This window comes from Dendropsophus ebraccatus, chromosome 12 (genome assembly GCF_027789765.1).
Source record: "Dendropsophus ebraccatus isolate aDenEbr1 chromosome 12, aDenEbr1.pat, whole genome shotgun sequence".
NCBI classification, from domain to species: Eukaryota; Metazoa; Chordata; class Amphibia; order Anura; family Hylidae; genus Dendropsophus; species Dendropsophus ebraccatus.
The window spans coordinates 70,443,081-70,465,729 of record NC_091465.1 but is presented as its reverse complement, the minus strand read 5'-3'; the positions used below and the strand labels follow the sequence as shown (position 1 = coordinate 70,465,729).

The window sequence follows — 22,649 nt, the reverse complement described above, 5'->3', positions numbered from 1 at the left end:
CGACGTGGACTAGGAGAGTCACAGAGCAGGACAGTATCCACAGACAGCAGTAAGCTAGGAACTGATCCGGATAGAGCAAAGTTGCTAAGAGTCTTGGAACTCTATTTTACAGTGCGGTTGACAGCAGGAAATCCTCAGCATTCCGCTCATCCCAGTTAACAAGGTCTGGGGTTTTGTGTCACCCTCATAGGACGGGTCCCCCAACACTGGTGGGTATTAGGTGGTGTGAAGACCCAAAGGTCAATACACGGGCACAAGTATTCTGTTCTTCTTCTAAGCATTCTTCTACCTCATCCTCCAACATCCCGGCAGAGCACAGTACTAATTGGTTTGGGACTCTCACGACATCCTCCTCTCTGCTACTCTGATTCTTTGTATCTCTCAACACTCTACTCAGTCAGTACGACTGTACTCCTCGCTGTATTCCTATCACAGATCTGGTTACTGTGCTATCAAGTGTCTTATCAAGTGCTTTATCAAGGGAACTATCAAGTGTATCATACCCTGTCAAGGGAAAGCTGTATAACTTGCCGCACACAAGTACTTTCCAAGTAAGAATTAGATTATTTATGATAAACAGACTCTGTGATTCTTTGCCTCACACCAACACAGTGTACACCACATCCTTGGGACATTTCCCCTTTCTGTGGGTGGCAGTTCCGATAGTCCAGGAGGGTCACTGCACCACTCCGGCCCATCGTGATCACATCCCAAGGGACCCCATAGCAGCCCGGCAGGACACTGTCCACAGGGGAACAAGGTACAACCGGCCCTTTAAAATAAAAGCAGGTGTGCCACCATACCTGTGTGCCCAACCGGCACTGGCGTCACAACATAACATCACTGGGCCAGGCTGTATTTTGGCCAACCACCATAGATCTGGCGTCACACCTCAACATCTAGCAAATGACTGGACGCTGGGGATGGGGTGGCTGGCTTAGAGCAGCAAGTTAGAAGGTCAATGAGCGCTCCCCCCGCCGGGACCGGACGGCAGAGCACTCACCCGCGCCCCGTCCCGGCGGGTGAGCGCTCATGAATGCCGCCCCTGATGTAAGCCGGCTGCCCGTGGACAAGCTCTGCATGGTGCTGGTCGACGGGCAGCGGAGGAGGTGCACGAGCGCTCATGGGAGGGCGGGTGCACAGGACCAGGCAGCCGGTCAGCAGGCTTAGATCAGGGGCAGCAAGTTGGGAGGGGCGGTGCAGAAGCACTCACCCCGCCGGGTGCTCCTGCATGGGACCGGGTAGGGGGGAGACAGGTGGCTGGTTGGGGTGAGTGTCAGATAAGGAGCGCTCACCCCACTTCAGCAAGTGTAATCGGATTGGGCAGGGGGTGGGACACAGGGAGGAGGGACCAGCTCAGGGAGGGAGGATAGACGTCTCTTCCCTTCAATACTTCTACACTACACTTGAGACGTGACGTCACATTTTTTTTGAGGAAGTAAAGCCTGCCTGATCTCCTGAATTGAGGGAAATGGCACTATATGTGCATTTCCCATAATAAGTGTATATTAGATATTTGTATAACTTTATGTAATAACATATTTAAAAATACATTTTGCCCGGAGTACCCCTTTAAGCCAGCAATTGCTTGTTACTCATTCTCCTCTGCCGCGGGGAGCTGCGAGAGGGGCCGCCGAAATGATCTTTAGATCATCCCGGTGGCCCATAGAAAATAGCCATGGTCTGCGGATAGAGAGGGGGACCACCAGGAGACCATTACTATCATTATCATTTTAATTCAACATGCTGAAAGACAACAATCAGCGGACATTGTGCGTTGTATTTCAGCACGAGCTATTACACCAAACGATTATCGGCCGGAACGGACAGTATTGCCGATGATCGTTTTGTGTAATAGGGCCTTCAGAAAGGCTCCAACACCTACACGGAGAATCCTCAGCCACATAACACCTTTACAGCCCAGCAGCTGGGACACAGGTAACAGGACACTGCCAGGACCCACCAGCCATGAGATCAGGGGTCCCTTGTCCCCTGCGGGTCATGGTATTCTGTACACTGGGGATCATAGCTAAGTACAGCGCCGTGCGCCATAGGGCGGGAAGAGACATCGGACCCCCATCCTCATGATTCCTGGGGGTAACAGTAGTCAGATAGTTCTCAATCAGGTACAACCCTGCAGATCCTGAGCATTCCCTCAGTAGACAATCCACTACTCATTAACCCTATCACTATGGTAGTCTCCTTATTGGGGGGATTCCCTCTATAGCTGGGGGTTTCCAGGCTAAGGATTCTCCCATGGGAATATACAGCTGTACAGCCTGACATGTATGTGAGTGCCTGGGGAGAGAACAGCCGTATTGTCAGTCAGTGACAGCTGGGGGAAGAGCTCACACTCTTCTTTCACTTTCATTCTCGCCATTTCTAATAAGCGCAGAGAAGGAAATCAGTGCAGGACTGCGGAGCGCAAGTACACCTGGAAAAAGACGCAAAGGGGATTTCCACAGGATCAATGGGCTCGTGGGTGTATTCATTCAGATAACACTGGGGATATTAACGCGACGCTGACAGCTACCCGGGGCGGCCGTGAGCGATGTACAGCAGCAAGGACCGCAGCGTGTGACCAGTGATCAGAGCGCAGACACGGTATTATAGGGGTAAGTGCGGCAGGAGGGGGAGATACCGAGATATACTGATACTGACATGTAATATGTGCGGAGGGTATAGGGTATTACTATTACCTCACTGAGAGAGAGAGAGAGAGAGAGAGAGAGAGAGAGAGAGAGAGAGATAGGAGATAGATAGATAGATAGATAGGAGATAGATAGATAGATAGATAGATAGATAGATAGGAGATAGATAGGAGATAGATAGATAGATAGATAGATAGATAGATAGATAGAAATATAGATAGATAGATAATAGCTAGATAGATAGATAGGAGATAGATAGATAGATAGATAGATAATAGCTAGATAGATAGATTATAGATAGATAGATAGATAGATAGATAGGAGATAGATAGATAGATAATAGCTAGATAGATAGATAGGAGATAGATAGATAGATAGATAGATAGGAGATAGATAGATAGATAGATAGATAGGAGATAGATAGATAGAAAGATAGATAGATAGATAGATAGAAATATAGATAGATAGATAGATAGATAGGAGATAGATAGATAGATAGAAATATAGATAGATAGATAGATAGATAATAGCTAGATAGATAGATAGATAGATAGATAGATAGATAGGAGATAGATAGATAGATAGATAGATAATAGCTAGATAGCTAGATAGCTAGATAGATAATATATAGATAGATAGATAGGAGATAGATAGATAGATAGATAGATAGATAGATAGATAGATAGGAGATAGATGGATAGAAATATAGATAGATAGATAGATAGATAGAAATATAGATAGATAGATAGATAGATAGATAGATAGATAATATATAGATAGATAGATAGATAGAAATATAGATAGATAGATAATAGCTAGATAGATAGATAGATAGATAGATAGGAGATAGATAGATAGGAGATAGATAGGAGATAGATAGATAGATAGATAGATAGATAGATAGATAGATAGATAGAAATATAGATAGATAGATAGTAGAATGTTTGTAGTTCTTACAGCTGCCGTGCTAGTAATATGGCCACTCTGGAATCTCTTACAAGTTAGATACATTCTGCGGAGCCCATGGGGCTGATGACCTTCTTTGCCCTTGTACTTTCCTTTCTGATCTTCTCCTTTTGGGCCTTATCTTCCCCCCTCCGCTGTCATCCATCTTCCTCGCTTCTGGAAGACCTGTTCTGATTCTCTAACCTGTTGCACCAGTCTGGTAAAGAACCGTCCATGAATTGTAATGGGTGCAGGAGGTGAGTGCCTGTTGGTAAATTGTGGTCGGTTTACTTACTGTAATATTAGATGTTTGGCCGAGGTGAGACATCTCTCCTTATAGGACACAAGAATGCTGAAGCAGTAGCCAGTCATTTGATAGAGCGGTTGTTATGTGATATTGATAGAACAGATGCCCCTGGCAATGAGACATGGGGCCAAGTCCTTTTTTATCACCAGTTATAATGTTTTTCAGTGAAAAAATGCTAAGAGTTGTTTGGATGTCTTTAGACCTGAGCCTTGGCCCAGAGCCTGTGTTTGCCCTATGTGTGCCAGTCCTTCTATGTACTTTGCCCTGTGGTAGTGTCAGGTCTGTACCAGTGTTAGCTATGGGTTAGCTTGTGCCAGCTTTAGCCCTGTGCCATACAATGCCACATTGTCACTATTCCTGTAAACCTTCACTGGAGCTGAATATGTTTGGGCTGTTACTTAGTAACCCAGTCAATGGAGCTGGGATGACACCATTGGATTTCCTCAGTCTCGTAGATTTCTCGGTTTGTCACCCACATCTAGTCCGCACGCCCTGGGTGACTGCTCGCTGCCAGCACCTCCACTGCAGTGTTGGAGAGGAAGTCTCTCTGATACTAGAGAGAAAAGATCTAAGAACCTTCCTACTTTTTTTGGGGAAGTTTCACTAGGTCTGTCTGCAGGAGAAGAAGGAGAAGCCAGTAAGGATAAGCTACTATACTACTACCCCAAGCATCCTGAGCCACCAGGGCTTCACATACAAATACTACTACCACACCAAGCATCCTGAGCCACCAGGGCTTCACATACAAATACTACTACCACACCAAGCATCCTGAGCCACCAGGGCTTCACATACAAATACAGTACTACGGAAGACATAAGCTCCTCAGTCTTGTATCTTTTTTTTAAACAAATGGACTTTTTTTTAAATTGCTACAATTTTAACATGAAATTACATTCTGTACATAAGTATTACTAAAAAGAGAAATGTGTGGCTTCCCTGGACTGTACAGATGTGCGCCGCGCTGTAATGAATCAGGTACACGGCTCTGTCATTACAGCGCATATCTGTTCCCCCTGCTCCCAGCATCTTATCACAGATTCTGACCGGGCGGGGGAGAGTCCGTTACAGGCATTGCACGTCCGTGTTCCATGCAGAACACGGAACGTCTGATTGCAGCCTTATAGTTAGTAATTGTATTTACTTACAATGGTCTTTTTGTTCCGAAACCCCTGTAGCCAGTGACTTGCCTGTGTGCGTCTTCCTTCCTGTGTATTCTCTGCACTTGTGTTGCACCAATAAAGATAAGATCGCTCTTTTGATCGGTGAGTGGCACTACTATTTGAGCAGTTTGTGCACTATGTTTACTGTATTTCCTGGGAAAGGTTAATAGCGTATACTTAAAGGGTTTGTCAATTGAGACAGGTCTTTTCTACAAAGAGGCAGACTCGGTTAAAATAAAATAATAATAAAAAAAAATACTCACCTAACTAGTCGTTGATTTTCTTGGTATTTGTTGTTGACACACACACAGCAAATACCCACTCAGGCAGTCCACGTGCCCTCATTCACCTGTCAAAGTGTTTGCATATGGACTAAGCAGAAGGCAATCACAACCTAATGTGAGTGCTATATGTCTTCTCTGAATGGTACCTTAGGGTGATGGATGCCACTGTATTGCAGTACTGCACGCGGTGTATACACTGTACACATATACCTCATACAGCAGTCAGCAATGCATTGTGTACGCAGCCTTTGTTACTGATTACATATTTATAAAAGGAGTAAAGCGTGAAACAATATTTTCGTTAACATAGGAGGAGATTTATCAAGCATGGTGTAAAGTGAAACTGGCTCAGTTGCCCCTAGCAACCAATCAGATTCCACCTTTCATTTTCTAAAAAGTCGGTGAGGAATGAAAGGTGGAATCTGATTGGTTGCTAGGGGCAACTGAGACAGTTTCACTTTCACTACATCATGTTTGATAAATCCCCCCCATAGAGATGACCCCCCCCCCCTTTCCTTTCACTTTATGACTTCTCTTTCGGTATATACTTGGCAGTATGTTGTTAGGCTGTTTTATCTGTGTTTGGAAGTAGAAGCAAATAATAAAATTCAAAAACAAACAAATTCCCCCTTTAAGGCAGACGTCACACTAAGCACATAGAATTACAATGGAGACTGTCTCCTGCAGTGAGAGAAGGAAGGAGGCACGTGGAGCCAAGTGTTTTTCCTATCTAACAATTGCTGGGGGCCCAGACCCTGTCACCTTATATTTTTGTTGGCTGTAGCCGATGCTCACAGCAGGTTCAGCCGTTGGTATAAGGCATATTCTGACCAACTGCCGGCAGATGATGACTGTGGAGACAGTGGTCAGATGTGATGGAAAATCAGCGCCAGACCCCTTTGTCCTCGGAGAGTGAAGACATAGCCAGAGCACTCTGGCTGCGGCTTCCCCTTCCCCATAGAGAATACTGGTACGCTTGACCATACTAAACCTTCCTATATAATAAACTACTAACTTTTTATTTCCCAAGGAAAACACGATTTAGCTGTCGCTGTAACCCCCCCCCCCCAGCTCTTATGTAACATCGTTTTCTTGCTTCCCGAGAATCTCTGACAAGCTCCACCCTGCCCTATATAAATGGGATTATTATTGGCACCGCTCCCTTCACTTGTAAGACCTCACATACTCAAACATTATTTGTCAGGTGTTTGTAAAAAAAAAAACCCACGGGTGAACCCATCCTCCAAGTGCTAGTACAGCATCCAACCTCCAGAAATGTCCAGGTGGCACAGATTCAAGAGAACCGATAAGAGACAGAAAATATAGTCATGTTAGTCACCTATATAAAGATGGATCTTCTCCTTGTTCGTCAAGGTTTTATACAAGAGAGAATACACATAAACACTTTTTCTGACAAACAGACCAGTATTATGCATAAGACCGCTTGGAAGAGGGAACCGGAGGGGTTGACAGCAGACCCCAAAGCTGATGCTAGGGAGGTGGGTGCATGTAGTTGGGTGCAGTCTCCTCCTCCCCGGGTCTTTTAAAAGAAAATTTTAGGCTCTGGGCATCTCCTTTAACCCCTTAAGCACCGGGCCAATTTCATTTTTTGCGTTTCTGTTTTTTCCTCCTTGTGCTTAAAAGGCCATAGCACTTGCAATTTTTCACCTAGAAACCCACATGAGCCCTTATTTTTTGCGCCACTAATTGTACTTTGCAGTGACAGGCTGAATTTTTTCATAAAGTACACTGCAAAAGGAGGAAAAAAATAAATGTGTGTTGAAATTGAAAAAAAAAAAAAAGCATTTTGTTTATTTGGGGGGTATTTGTTTTTACGCCATTTGGTCAAATGGCGTAAAAACAAATACCCCCCCAAATAAACAAAATGCTTTTTTTTTTTTCTTCAATGGGGTAAAACTGACTTGTTATATATGTCCGTCAAGTCGTTACAATTACAATGATATATAACATGTATAACTTTTATTGTATCTGATGGCTTGTAAAAAATTCAAACCATTGTTAACAAATATATGTTCCTTAAAATCGCTCCATTCCCAGGCTTATAGCGCTTTTATCCTTTGGTCTATGGGGCTGTGTGAGGTGTCATTTTTTGCACCATGATGTGTTCTTTCTATGGTTAACTTGATTGTGCATATGTTACTTTTTGATCTCTTTTTATTACAATCTTTCTGGATTTGATGCAACCGAAAATGCGCAATTTTCCACTTTGTTTTTTTTTGCGCTTACGCCGTTTACCGTGCAAAATCAGGAATGTGATTAGTTAATAGTTTGGGCGATTACGCACGCGGCGATACCAAACATGTTTATTTATTTTTATTTATAACATAAGGGAAAGGGGGGTGATTCAAACTTTTATTAGGGGAGGGGGCTTTTTATTAATAACAACACTTTTTTACACTTATGCTAGAAGCCCCCCTGGGGTTAGGGTTATTCCCCCTGGGATTAGGGTTATTCCCCCTGGGGGACTTCTGGTATAAGTGCACTGATCTCTCATTACGATCTATGCTGTATAGATATACAGCATAGATCAATGAGATAGGCACTCGATTGCTTCCGGCTGCTGCCGCCGGAAGCAACCGAATGCAGAGCAGGGATCAGCGCCATTACGGCGCAGACCGACGGCAAAGGATGTACGGATCGCTGTCCCGGAGGAGCGATCCACCCCACTAGACATCAGGGAAAGGCTCCTGAAGGTAATCTTTGACAGCTGCATGGCGATCAGCCGCGGTATCGGGCTACATGCGGTACCTGTGACCGCGGCGGTTCAGAGCAGGGTCGCCGCACGGCCCCGCTCTGAACTCCCTTACCTACCGCAGGACGTAAATATACGCCCGCGGTTGTTAAGGGGTTAAGGGGTTGTCCAGCGAAAATCTTTTTCTTTCAAATCCACTGATATCAGAAAGTTATATAGATTTGTAATTTACTTCTATTAAAAAATCTCAAGTCTTTCCATACTTATCAGCTGCTGTATGTCATGCAGAAGATGTTTTTTTATTTTCGTCTGACACAGTGCTCTCTTCTTAACTTCTTAACTGTCCAGAGCAGGAGAGGTTTTCTATGGGGATTTATAGAAAACTGAGACAGAGTTCCTGTCTCGGCCAGAGATGTCAGCAGAGAGCACTGTGTCAGACTGAAAATAAAACATTTTCTGCATGACATACAGCAGCTATTAAGTATGGGAAGACTTGAGGTTTTTTAATAGAAGTATATTACAAATCTATATAACCTTCTGAGATCAGTTTATTTGAAAGAAAAAGATTTTCGCTGAATAACCCCTTTAACAGTAAATAATGGCTGTAGTTATAAAATCAATCCATTATTTGCCATTAAATAAAGGCCGTCCAAGAAAAATGGTCGTCATTTTTACCTAGTGGGAACATAGCCTTAAAGGATTTTTCCTATTTTGGAAAGTTCCCCTCTGTTTACAGGCTACAGACTTGATCTCCTACACAGTCATGAAAAGAGGGCCCTGAGTCTTCGGAGCTGCAGGCGGCCCATGTTTGCTGATGCTTCATTTATACTCAGTGGGAGATGCAGCTGCCCTGCTGTCTCTGTAACTCCTATAGAGAATCAATGAAACTGTGACGTCGCTCCATTCTAACAGAAGCTTCTGGGGTGTCAGTTCTTAAGATCACAGGGGGCTCCAGCAGACAGACCTCCCACAATCATCAAGCGGGTGGGGATAGCTTTCTATGAGGGGAAATCCCCTTTAAAATCTGTCTGCACAAAAAGTGGTGGAGTTTCTGTGAAGCCTGCCAGGTGTAACTAGCCGAACTGAAACAATACCAGTGATAATATTTATCTCCGCCTGTATCTCACAGTGACAAACTGTACCCAAGATAACAAACAATTAGCAAGTCAGTAATGGAGCCGACAAGATCAGGACCAGGCAGATTTTTATCTCTTTAAAGTAGCAAAGAAAGGCTGCATTCACACGTCCCGTAAAATTGTCCGTGGTCGCGGATCTGCGACCACAGACAATTTTAGGAACCGTTCAAGTGAATGCAGCCATTCTCATGAGCCGTGCTGGCAGCAGAGAGAACAGGAGTGCAAAAGACAACCACTGTCAGTGAACATGTGAGCCAGCCGGGAGTAGGCGAATACGGACGATAATCGTTCTGTGTTTAAAATCCTAGACACCTTGCTAGAATTACTGTAGATGTATAAAATAGGTATTTCTTAAAGCGACTCTGTACCCACAATCTGCCCCCCCTAAACCACTTGTACCTTCGGATAGCTGCTTTTAATCCAAGATCTGTCCTGGGGTCCGTTTGGCAGGTGATGCAGTTATTGTCCTAAAAACAACCAAACGGCCATGGCTTAGAGTGTCTGTACCCTAACTTTGCACCGCCCCTCCGTCCCTCCTCCCCACCCTCCTCATCATTAGGAATGCCACTGGCACTATTTTTCCTATTCCTCTGCAGTGAACACTGCACAGGTGCCTTAACGATCCAGCCCATGTGCCGTACTGACACAGGAGATGAATAGGAGACAACCTGCCTGGAGCATTCCTAATGAGGAGGGACAGGCTGCAAGTTTAAAAGTAGTTTTTTTGGACAATAACTGCATCACCTGCCAAACGGACCCCAGGACTGATCTTGGATTAAAAGCAGCTATCTGGAGGTACAAGTGGTTTTGGGGGGGTCAGGTTGTGGGTACAGAGTCGCTTTAAGAGGTTTGAATGAATAAAAAAAGTACTAAATAACCCCTTACCCTCCAGCTCAAAACTAACCTTAAGAATATTAATAAAAATTACATATTAACCCTGAAGTAACTCCCCAAAATGACAGCGTGAAAACAAAAATAAATAGGTAAACAATTTTTGCCAGTGGAGCAGTGATTTGCATACCAAGTGTGCAGAGGGCGTCGATTTATCCGCAGCAGGACTGGCTGCGGATAAATAAGTAAATATACAAAATTTGATGTACACAGCTAGAGGCTTAAAGTGTAACTATCATTTAAATGTCAATTTTCAGAAATAGTATTAATAGAACAAGCGATTTTAAGAAACTCTGTAATAGGTTTTATTAAGCAAAAGAGTTTCCTTCTGTACTCAAAAAGTTGTACTCCTACCTCCCCCCTCACTTCAGAAGAAGCAGGATTTTTTGTGTCCATTATGCTGTATGGAGGGGGAGGAGCTGAGGGGGGGGAGTGAGCATGGAGAGGAGAAAAGGCAGCCCTGCACAGCACATCCTTCTGCAATCTTCTCTCATCAAGTTTCTATAAACAGTGACCTATCTGACCTGTGAGTCCAGGATTTATGTGCCCAGACAGTCTCCAAACTGCAGGGCTGTTTGTCTCCTCTTCCTGCTCACTTATCCCTCTCGGCCCATCTCCCTCTATAGATTTCCATGGACTCAGCATACCCGTCTTCACTTTGCTCCTCTGCAATGAACACAGCTTTGCCTGATAATGCACAAATAATAAGTGAAGGGGGAAGGCTGGGAAACAGATTTTTGTGTACAGAAAGAGGCTTTTTTGGCTTTTTTTGTTTTTCACACGTACCGTATTGCAGAGAATTTCACGCTGCAAAATCCACTTCGATATTCTGTACCGTTAGCCACAGGCGACTTAAGGTACCATTCACACTGAGCAAAAACGGTGGATTCCGTGTCCTGTGAGTGAATGGGTGAAAAAGGTCACATGATCATCTAGGGGCCATTTTACAGTCATTTCTATCAGGCAGGATATTTCTGGCAGGAGGAGCTTGGTGATGTAATAAAAAACGGATCCGTAATACTGATGGTTTTGAGGATGTTTTTGTGGATTGCAACGTGCTCACCGCAAATTTTGCACTCTCTATAGCCTTTGATAGGTACGGGTGCCAGCACCTCACCAATCAGTGACTGATGAGTTAACCACAGGATCCACAGTCAATTTGGGGTGGAAAACCCCATTCATTTTACAAGCTATATGCTCCAGTAGGGATGGTCCGAACCCACCGAGGTTCGGGTTCGGCTGAACCCGAACGCTCGGCATCGGATTCCCGCTGTCTACCCGCTCCGTGCAGCGGGCGTATCCAGCGGGAGGACCGCCTGGAAAGCTGGGATACAGTCTATGGCTATGGCTTCCCAGTTTTCCAAGCGTTTCTCCCGCTGGATCCGCCCGCTGCACGGAGCGGGCAGACAGCGGGAATCATTGCAGATGGTTTGGGTTCGTACGAACCCCGTCCGAACTCGGTTCGGACCATCCCTACGCTCCAGTTTTGATTGCCATGTAGCCAATTATAAATGACCCGAACCCGAATCTCCAGTCTTCCAGTACTTATCAGCTGCTGTATGTCCTGCAGGAAGTGGTATATTCTTTTCAGTCTGACACAGTGCTCTCTGCTGCCACCTCTGTCCATGTCAGGAACTGTTCAGAGCAGGAGAGGTTTTCTATGAGGATTTGCAGCTGCAATGGGCAGTTCCTAGCACTATTTTTTTTTATTTCTGCAGGGTGCTCCTTCAATGCTGTAGTTGACCTATTAGGTAGACTGTGGAGTATAACTAGCTGGAAGGGGATTTTGCAATACTTGTATCACTGGCTCTAAATATTTAGCTGCCATGATAATAAATGTCAGATAGGGCAAAGGCTTTATTAATATGGTTACTCGTGCCAAAATGCTGATCAAATAGCTTATGAATATTCTGAACTTAATCTACTTCCCTCAGCCAGGGAGCACCATGTGTGCCTGAAAGCCAAGGGGGCACCATGATAGGAGTCAGTGAACAATGTAAAGTTTTTGGCTTTAGTGCTAGTCCAGAGTAAAGTGGCCCCAGCCCCAGGATAAGCACCTATTATAAGCAGCTATTATTATAAATCATATCATGTGTACAAAAAAGGGAGATACCAACTAACACAGCATAGGGGTTTTCCAGGATTAGAAAGACATGCCAGGTACAATCCATGGGCAGGAGCAGCTCAGTTTTCTGTGCCCAACACACCACATTAAATCTCCCAGCTTTTCAAACCTATTAGATCAGGATTAACACATAGATACAATGCCAACACCAAGATTACCAGAACTAAGAGCGCTACATAAATACAATGGCAAAACTAGCATAGTATGTAAATACAGTACCGAATACAAAATAATGGGAAACTATCAGCAGGTTAGACAAATCTAACCTGCTGATAGGTCCCTTTTGTGCACAGGGTGATGAGGAGGAAGGTAAGTTTCTTATCTTCATCCTCTGCACCATTTCTGTGTATTCAGTAGTTATATCCACAGGCTGATTGGGCAGTTTGGAGCACTGGGGGGCGGGACTACGGCCCTAGAGTACTGGTCTGGCCCACTCCATCGATATGCATTAGGAGAGGTGGGCTCGGATTGGTGCTCTAGGGGTGGTAGTCCTGCCCCCAGTGATCCAAACCGCCCAATTATGAACATATAAACAGGTTAGATTCGTCTGCGGATGTGTCCTAATATGTTCTAATATACATACAGTACCAGAACTAAGCATAGTACATACATACAGAATCAGAACCAAGTAGAGTTCATAAATACAGTGCCTAAAATAGGCTTATAAAACACACACACAAACACACACACACACACACACACACTGTATGCATACAGTATCAGAGCTAGCTTAGTACAGTAACACAAGTACCAAGATTAGACATATTACCTAAATACAGTACCAGACCTAAGCTCATTAATGGTGCGTTCAAACCTACAGGATCTGCAGCTGATTTTCTGCAGCAGATTTCATTTAAATAACTGAACACAGCATCAAATCTGCTGCAGATCTGCTGCAGATCCTGTAGGTGTGAACACACCCTAACCATATAAATGGCACCAGAATTAGGCTGATAACACTAATACAGTGGTAGAACTATATATATATATATATATATATATATATATATATAAGTTCCCCCCAAAATAAGTCACACACAGTTTCCCTTATTACTTAGATCCACACATAATGGTCTCAAAAAATTGTGCACTCATAAGCCATTGATGCATTGCTGTCATAATTCGTCCCCCCCCTAAAAAAGTCCCACACATGGTGCCCTTGTTAATAGGAGCCACCTATAAGTCTCCCCAAAATCAGTGCCACGTGCAGTGTCCTCATAATACAGTGCTACATAGTGTGCTGTCTAAAACAACAATATGGACACAAAAGGGGAGATTTATCAAACATGGTGTAAAGTGAAACTGGCTCAGTCACCCCTAGCAACCAATCAGATTCCACCTTTCATTCTTTACTCTGACCCAGGAAGTCCCCCTCACCTTCCAAATCATAGCAGATCCACTTCAGGCTGGGGCTTACATCAGGGGACAGGACTGTGGAGGTAATCTCTCCATAGCTGTAACCCCTCTCTCCACGGACAGAGAGTGCTGCATGTATGTGCCCACATGTCCTGCTCATTCCTTCATGCTCCCTGCAGCCTCTGTCAGCCCTTGTGTTTCCCATCCTCTCCATTTCTGCTGTAATGTGCCTGCACTCACACTCAGCTATACACACTGCTGCTATACTGTGCCTGCACTTACACTCAGCCATTCACACTATAGAAAAGTTTCTGTCACTGTCCTCCTGCACAGCTCTGTGATTCTCACTTCCTGATTGGTCCATGCTGAACACACACACACACCCTTCGCCACTGCTGTCATGTGAGTCTGACAGCAGCCCTGCTTTTTCCGTTCTAGCCTGTTGTACTACGCTACTGCATTTTGGGAATCTGCAGCTCCATTCTGTATCTATAAACTGCTGCTGTTTTTCAGGTATATGCAGTTACTATACATTATACTCCACCTGCTGATTGCTATACTGTACAGTAACTTATAATATGACATATCCAGCTTTCTAAATATTTCTTTCATTTGTTTTACTTGTTATTCATTGGGGTGTGGAACCAATTGGAACAAATTTCCTTTGATTAAAAAGCGGATTTGGATATTACAAACATAGACCCAGAATGAATTATGCTCGTAATCCAAAGCACCGCTATATATATATGTATATATATATATATATATATATATATATATACACACTCACAGATATATAGACATATATTCCCACTTCTTTTGCTGTAATATAGCAGAGTGGAGTAGCCTGACCATAAATATAGACACGAGGAGCACTGACAGATGATAGTAATCACACTATACACTGATACCTATCTCTATCATGGCTCCGGGAAAATTGAATTCTCTTCGGTCTGTCAGTCCCCCGGTATGTGCAGTGATTTACTATTATCTGTCACGGCCCAAGTATTTATAGTGAGACTTCTCTTCCGTTCAGGTAATGTACAGTACATCAGAAGTGACAGTCCCTAAATGCAGTGACGATTTCTTTATAGACGCTACATGCTCATCCTGAAGCAGAGGCCTAAGAAAGGGACCACAGACCCTGGTGCAAAAGTTCAGCTTTTTTCAGGAAATACAAACCAGCATATATATATACATATATGTATTATGCCTAGGCTACCATGCCCCCTGATTATAATACTTCCACACAGAGGCGTAACTACTAGTGATAAGCGAATAGTATTCGTTCGAATACTATGCTATTCAGGGGATTTCAGATTCATGTCAGTTGCTGGTTGAAGCTAGAGAGGGACAGACTGTATACCAGGGAGAGAGAGCTTTTAGGTTAAGTTAGGTAGGAAGGGACCCCCAAAAGCCCTTGTTAGGGCTAAAAGTATAAAAACCATATATTTAGAAGCTGTTGTGAGACAGGCAGTGTGTTCAGACATCTACTGATAGTGTATACGGCTGTATACTGTGATTGCGGGATAATACCTGTTATCTTGCTACTACTGATTTGCGCAGTCTGCATCCTGTAAAGGCGTTAAATGGCTCTTTCATTTTATTATTGTATAAAACAATTATATATCTGGTATACGGCTGTATACTGTGAGTGCGGGATAATACCTGTTATCTTGCTACTACAGATTTGTAGTTATCGTTAATTTTCGTTATTACGTTTTTTATACTGCACCTGATACGTACAGAAGTGCGTACTGCTAGACTGAAACGTACGCTTCTACTTTACATTTGTAATTTGTTTGTGAATGTTCGGTGAACCAGAACCAATTATGATCATTTTTTTGTTGTTGTTTGTGTTCGGGATCCGAACCGAAAATTGGGATGTTTGCTTATCACTAGTGTTAGATGCAGCCAGGCATGCTTCCCCTGCTGTCCCATATGCATTCCAGAGGTGTTGGCATCATTTCCTGAGGTTTCATTGTGCACTTGGTGACCTCCTTGTGGTCGAATATTGATTTCCAGGTCCCAAGTATTTTTCTCCCATAGATTATAATGGGATTTGATATTAGTTCAACTATATGAATATCGGGAGCTATTCAAATCGAATTTCGAATTATCGAATATTTCACTATTCGCTCATCTCTAGTAGCTACCATAGAGGCAGGCCAGGCAGCTGCTGTGGGGCCTGTGCTGGAGAAAGGCCGGAGGATGCACAGGGAAGATTAAAACCATCTTGTGTCCTTCTGCTTAACCCCTTATGTACTGCAGTGTGTAAGTGACCCAGTGTTCGCTTACATGCTGCAACGCAATAAAGCAGAAGATGAGATCTCTGCATCACTGCTCTGATAACCCCTGACCTCTGTTTTCCAGAGCTCCTGCAGAGGTCAGGGGTTATCAGAGCAGTGAGGCAGAGAGCTACTTGTCTTCTGCTTATTAACCCTTTTTTGTGTTGCAGCATGTAAGTGAGGTTTGTGTCACACACTTACACACTGCAGTACATAAGGGGTTAAGCAGAAGGTAGTCTGCTCCTGTACCTATGTATTTACCATAAGGGCTCCTATAGGCCCCCCCTATAGTTAAGTACAGTGGACTCACAGAGCAAGCAGCTATTGGCTCTATACTCTGCCAGTCATTTTTAAGTCACTCTGCACACTTAAGCGTTTGCAGCAAGGGTGTGGCTTATTGTGGGTGTTGTCTTGGTGGGGTGTGGCCTATCGTGGGTGTGGTTTGCGGGTGTGGCTTGTCACCAGTGGTTTTTTTTTCAGACTTTTCCAGTTACAATTTTACAGTCAGAACAACACAAAAGGAGCATTACACACCCCAGTATCAGGTCCCCAGTATATTACACACCCCAGTATCAGGTCCCCAGTATATTACACACCCCAGTGTCAGGTACCCAGTATATTACACACCCCGGTGTCAGGTGCCCAGTATATTACACACCCCAGTGTCAGGTCCTCAGTATATTACACACCCCAGTGTCAGGTCCCCAGTATATTACACACCCCAGTGTCAGGTCCCCATTATATTACACATTCCACTGTCGGGTCCCCAGTATAATACACACTTCAGTGTCAGGTCCCCAGTATATTACACACCCCAGTGTAAGGTCCCCAGTATATTACACACCCCTGTGTCACGTCCCTAGTATATTACACACCCCAGTGTCAGGTCCCCAGTATATTACACACCCTGGTGTCAGGTCACTAGTATATTACACACCCCGGTGTCAGGTCCCTAGTATATTACACACCCCGGTGTCAGGTCCCCAGTATATTACACATCCCAGTGTCAGGTCCCCAGTATATTACACACCCCAGTGTCAGGTCCCCAGTATATTACACACCATAGTATCAGGTCCCCAGTACATTACACACACCAATATCAGGTCCCCAGTATATTAAACACCCCAGTATCAGGTTTCCAGTATATTACAAACCCCAGTATCATGTTCACAGTTTATTACACAACCCAGTATCAGGCCCTAAGTATATTACACACCCCAGTATCAGGTTTCCAGTATATTACATACCCCAGTATCAGGTCCCCAGTATATTACAGACCCACCTCAGAGCAGCATACTGGTTGTGGCCCAAAGATAGCACTCTACTGACTGACTGTATATACTGGTAGTTTGTGCCCATATGATGCAGCTGCCTTCCCCCATCAACCCTTTGCTCCTCCATCATACTACTACCTCCTTTATCCTTCTGCCCCTCCATCATCATATTACTACCTCCTTCATTCTCTTGCCCATCCATCATCAAACTACTACCCCCTTCATCCTCCTGCCCCTCGATCATCATACTACTACCCCCTTCATCCTCTTGCCTCTCGATCATGAAACTACTACCCCCTTCATTCTCCTGCCCCTCCATCATCATACTACTACCCCCTTTATCCTCCTGCCTCTGAATTATCATACTACTACCTGTTTCATCCCCCATCATCATCAGTGTGCACCCCACCCATCAGTGTGCAATCCTCCCATCATCACTGTGTGCACACTGCCACTGATATCTGAAGGAATTAATCCTCCCATCATCATCATCACCACCACTGTGTGCACACCGCCACTAATATCTGTAGGAATTAATCCTCCCATCATCATCATCATCACTGTGTGCACACCGCCACCTCTATCGGTAGGAAGTAATCAACATCCCCCCCCATCACCACTGTGTGCATCATCTGTAATAATGTATCAGGATACAGGAGCGATGCTCTAAGGCTCACTCTGCTGCTCTGTCCCTTTCTATGATTTACACTGCAGCTCAGCCCCATTATAGCCCCTACAGAATAGAAGAGGCTGTGATGTCCCCCATGATCAGCACTGCAGCTCTGCTATATCAGGACACATACATGGAGCTAATTTGTCTATAGGAGGCTGAGGGGGATCAGTAATACAGGATCAGCTCTCGTCAGTGTACCCCAGATCTCCAGCAGTAATCAGGGCTGTGGAGTCGGAGTTGGAGATAGTTTTGGCTGGAGTCGGAGTCGGAAAAAAATGTACTGACTCCGGCAGCGTATAGGACTTATAAGGAGACTGGGAATGAAGCTGACAGAGAGACGTATAAAATTATACAGAAGGAGGCAAAGCAGATTATAAATGCTGATAAAGCCTTAAAAGAAGAAGAAATGGCAAAATCTGTTACTGCAGGGAATAAAACCTTCTTCAGATATATAAGTGACAGGCAGAAGAAGAAGAATGGCTGCAGCGTTACTAAAATAAGTAATGGGGAGAATATGTTTATTGATGGAGATAAGGCGGTCGCTGACTATTTGAATAGTTACTTCTGCTCAGTGTTTTCAGAAGGGGGCCTTCACAATCACAGGATGGTTGGACACAGCATTGCCTCCAGCTATATGGGTTCAGCTCCAGTATTTTCAGAGGCTGAAGTTGCAGAGGAACTTGCCTGTTTAAAGCTGAATAAGGCGATGGGTCCAGATGGGATCCATCCCAGGGTTCTTAAAGAACTCAGATCTGTAATTGCTGCCCCCCTGACAGATCTGTATAACCAATCCCTGCTAACAGGAGATGTCCCGGATGATTGGAGAACGGCCAATGTTATACCAATCCACAAGAAGGGGAATAGAGGAGAGCCCAGTAACTACAGGCCAGTGAGCCTGACATCTGTAGTAGTGAAAATGATGGAAACTCTTCTAAAAAAGAAGATAATGGATCACCTAAGAATCAACAATTTGATGGATCCAAACCAGCATGGCTTTACTGAGGGCCGATCATGTCAGACTAATCTCATTGATTTCTTTGATTATGCCACAAAAGTGCTGGATGAAGGTGGTGCTGTGGATATCGCCTATCTGGACTTCAGCAAAGCTTTTGATACAGTTCCCCATAAAGAGCTGATAGAGAAGTTGGAGAAAATTGGACTTAATCCCTGGATAGTTCAGTGGATTTGTGGTTGGCTGAAGGATAGATATCAGAGGGTTGTTGTTAATGGTGTATATTCCGAGTAGAGACTGGTTACAAGTGGTGGCCACAAGGGTCTGTTCTGGGTCCTATTCTTTTTAATATGTTTGTAAGTGACATAGGAGAAGGGTTGGTAGGTAAAGTTTGTCTGTTTGCTGACGACACAAAAGTGTGAAACAGGGTTGATATTCCTAGAGGTGTCAGTAATATGGAAAACGATTTAGCTTTGCTAGATAAGTGGTCCAAACAGTGGAAATTGAAGTTCAACGTTTCCAAATGTAAAATAATGCACTTGGGGAGGAGGAATCCTCTATCCGAGTATCACATCGGCAGTACTGTGTTGGAAAAGACTTCAGAAGAGAAGGATTTAGGGGTAGTGATATCAGACAGCCTTAAAATGAGTCACCAGTGCAACCAGGTGGTGGGGAAAGCAAATCGTATGCTGGGGTGTATAGCTAGAGGTATAACCAGTAGGAAGCGGGAGATTGTGATCCCGCTGTATAGAGCTCTGGTGAGGCCACATCTGGAATACTGTGTCCAGTTCTGGAGACCTCATCGAAAAAAGGACATTGATAAAATAGAACGGGTCCAAAGACGGGCTACAAAAATGGTGGAGGGTGTGAGGCATAAATCATATCAGGAAAGACTTAAAGATTTGAATCTGTATAGTCTGGAGGAAAGAAGGGAAAGGGGGGACATGATTGAAACCTTTAAGTATGTTAAAGGACTAAATAAGGTTCAGGAGGGAAGTGTTTTTAGTAAAAAACTGAGCTCAAGAACAAGAGGACACAGTGAGCGGTTAGTTGGGGGAAAGATCAGAAGCAATGTGAGAAAATATTATTTTACTGAAAGAGTAGTAGATACCTGAACAAACTTCCAGCAGAGGTGGTTGGTAAATCTACAATAACAGAATTTATACACGCCTGGGATAGACATATATCTATTCTAAGATAATAAGAAAGAAAGTACTAAAAGGGCAGACTAGATGGACCCAGTGGTCTTTTTCTGCCGACAATCTTCTATGTTTCTATGTTTCTATGACTCCAGCTTTAAAAAATCTTAAAAAAATGTAGAATTGAATTTGATATGAATTTTACAAGTTTTGCTCTTGAATATATATTATGAGCAACATTCTAATAAGACACTGGCACTATTACATTAGGGGGGTCATGGAAAAGTGGTCGGTCACTATTTGGCAGTTTGTTTCTGAGCTGGAAGAGTCCATTGTGTGGGGGGAGTTCTGTGCTGTTCTCTTCCTGGATGCTGGATGACTGTATATGAGTAGCAGTGTAATATGAAGATATCCTGTGTAATATAGAGGAGGAGAAGACATAAGTAGTGTAGCAGTAACCTCTGTCCTCAGTGTGGTGTTTTCTCTCTGAGAGAAGATTGTGTGTTTTTCTTCAGTGTTCTATGGCTGCAGCTGTGTGTGTGCGCTATGGCTGCAGCAGGCTGTGTGTGTGTGTGTGTGTGTGTGTGTGTGCGCTATGGCTGCAGTAGGCTGTGTGTGTGCTATGACTGTAGCAGGCTGTTTGTGTATGCTATAGGTGCAGCAGGCTGTGTGTGTGTGTGTGTGCACACTATGGCTTCAGCAGGCTGTGTGTATGTGTGCTATGGCCGCAGGAAGCCGAGTGTGTGTGTGTGTGGTGTGCGGTATGGCTGCAGCAAGCTGTGTGTGTGCTAAGGCTGCAGCAGGCTGTGTGTGTGTGTGTGTGTGCATGCTATTGCGTGCTCCAACAGTGACCTTCTATATCACTGTGTGACCAGGGGCTGCTGGGTAATTGTTCTGATACTATAGAGTGGTGCAGTTTCCTAGTAATAATGACACAGTCTAAAGAGGGTTAAAATACAATAAATTATGGGCTTATAGGAGCTGTCAGGCTGTACTGTATACTGCATCTAGAGCAGCAGAGGTTGGAGTTTGTTGTTTCTGTTTCTGTTTTATTACCTGGCTGTGGTATCAGAAGCGAGCACCAGCCCTGAGGAAGAGCAGGATGGCAACTTTCTGGTGAGTAAGGGAGACCCCATCTCTGTGCTCTACACTCTAAAGAACATTGTGATGTGTCAGGACCTTCGTGCCTATAGCACAGGAGGTCAGGGCCTCATCAGGGGAACAAGTCCCAGGCAGCAGCCTAGCCTGTCCAAGCACATTGTGCTGGGAAGGAGACAGACAGCAAACCTAGGAGACTGCATGGAGCGGCTGGGGCTAGCCAGGACCCATGTGTTTGATATATTTGTCTTTCCTCTCATGTGCTTGATATATTTGTCTTTCTGCTCGCTTATATTAGTGATCGGGCCTAGTAATATGGCCTTTACAGACTTTACTTAAAGCAGCTCTGTGCCATACCCAACACTGTGTGAACACTGTCCCAGATAAAGCAGGACAGACATAGGATACTTTGCAAATAATCTCTTGTTCAAAAGTTCATAGTACAATGCAGTAAATCTTGAAATTATAACAAATCACAACAGTGTTGTAGACACGAGGCCGGTCTTCACGCCACGGCTCAGAAGTGATGAAACACACAACGTTTCGGGATTAACCCTTTCTGAAGCGTATACAGGACTGTGCACCCTCCACCATTATATACTACACGGTAGTCATAGTAACATCTCACTACAAAAACATAAACATATAGTTAGGTACAAGAAGTCTTTCTTAATAACCATATATACTGCATAATCTTACTCTCATAATTATATTAATTTAAAAATAGTATATAGGTTACAAAATCACTCCTGTATGCGATGTTAAACATATTCTCCACATTTACAGGAATACCAAAAAGTTACACACTTGGTTTAGTCCTTTTGGAGTTAAGGATTCTAAACAATGAATCCAGTACGTTTCCTTCTGGAGTAGTCTGCGTTTTGTCTCACTTGCGCTATTAGCAAATACCTGTTCCGGCACTACCCATCTCAGATCATACACTTTGTATCCCTTTTCTTTAAAGTGCCTGGCTACAGATGCTTCGCTTTTGACTCTTTCTTCCTCTCTCTCTTTTGCTATTTTTTGGGCATATAACCATATTGCGGAGCGATGCTCGTTTAGTCTCACTCTGACCTCTCTAGTCGTCTGACCCACATATACGAGCCCACACGGACATTTTAGCATATACACAACATTAGTACTCCTGCATGTGTACATACCCTTAGCCGGTATTCTCTTCCCACTTTGGGGATGTGTCACTACGTCTCCCTTGATAATGCTGCTGCAGTTCTGACATGAGAGACATGGAAACGTGCCTATGCGGCATGATCTAATGCTGCGTTTACACGAAACGATAATTGGCCCGATCGTACGAATAACGATGTCGGAGTAACGATTTTTTTTTCATAACGATCAGTGTTTAGACGGTACGATATATCGTATGGAAAAATCGTTTTGCGATGGTTTTAAGATCGCCCGCCCGCAGCCTGGCCCCCCGCTCATCCGCAGCCTGGCCCCACGGTCATCCGCAGCCCCCTGCACCGCCCCGATCGCCACCCCGATCGTCACCCCCACCTCCGCTCCGATCGCCACCCCTGCCGCTCCAATCGCCACCCCTGCCGCCGCTCTGATTGCCCCCGCCGCGAGTATACCTTACCTGCTCGGCGTAGCTGGTGTTCGAAATTCCCGGCTCCCCTCTTCAGTGCATTGATTG

General features: G+C 44.3%; 1 protein-coding gene across 8 annotated transcripts in view; it reads left to right on the top strand.

The window, feature by feature from the left end:
* Positions 1-22,649, top strand: part of FLT3LG (fms related receptor tyrosine kinase 3 ligand) — a 149,446-nt gene that overhangs the window by 27,635 nt on the left and 99,162 nt on the right. Inside the window, exon 1 of one of the 8 annotated variants that reach the window (XM_069948821.1) lies at positions 2,384-2,615. The exons of the other annotated variants lie outside the window; for them this stretch is intronic. The gene's annotated coding sequence lies outside the window, so the exon portion shown is untranslated. Of the gene's footprint in view, positions 1-2,383; positions 2,616-22,649 lie in introns of those variants that run through there. 8 annotated transcript variants of the gene reach the window in all.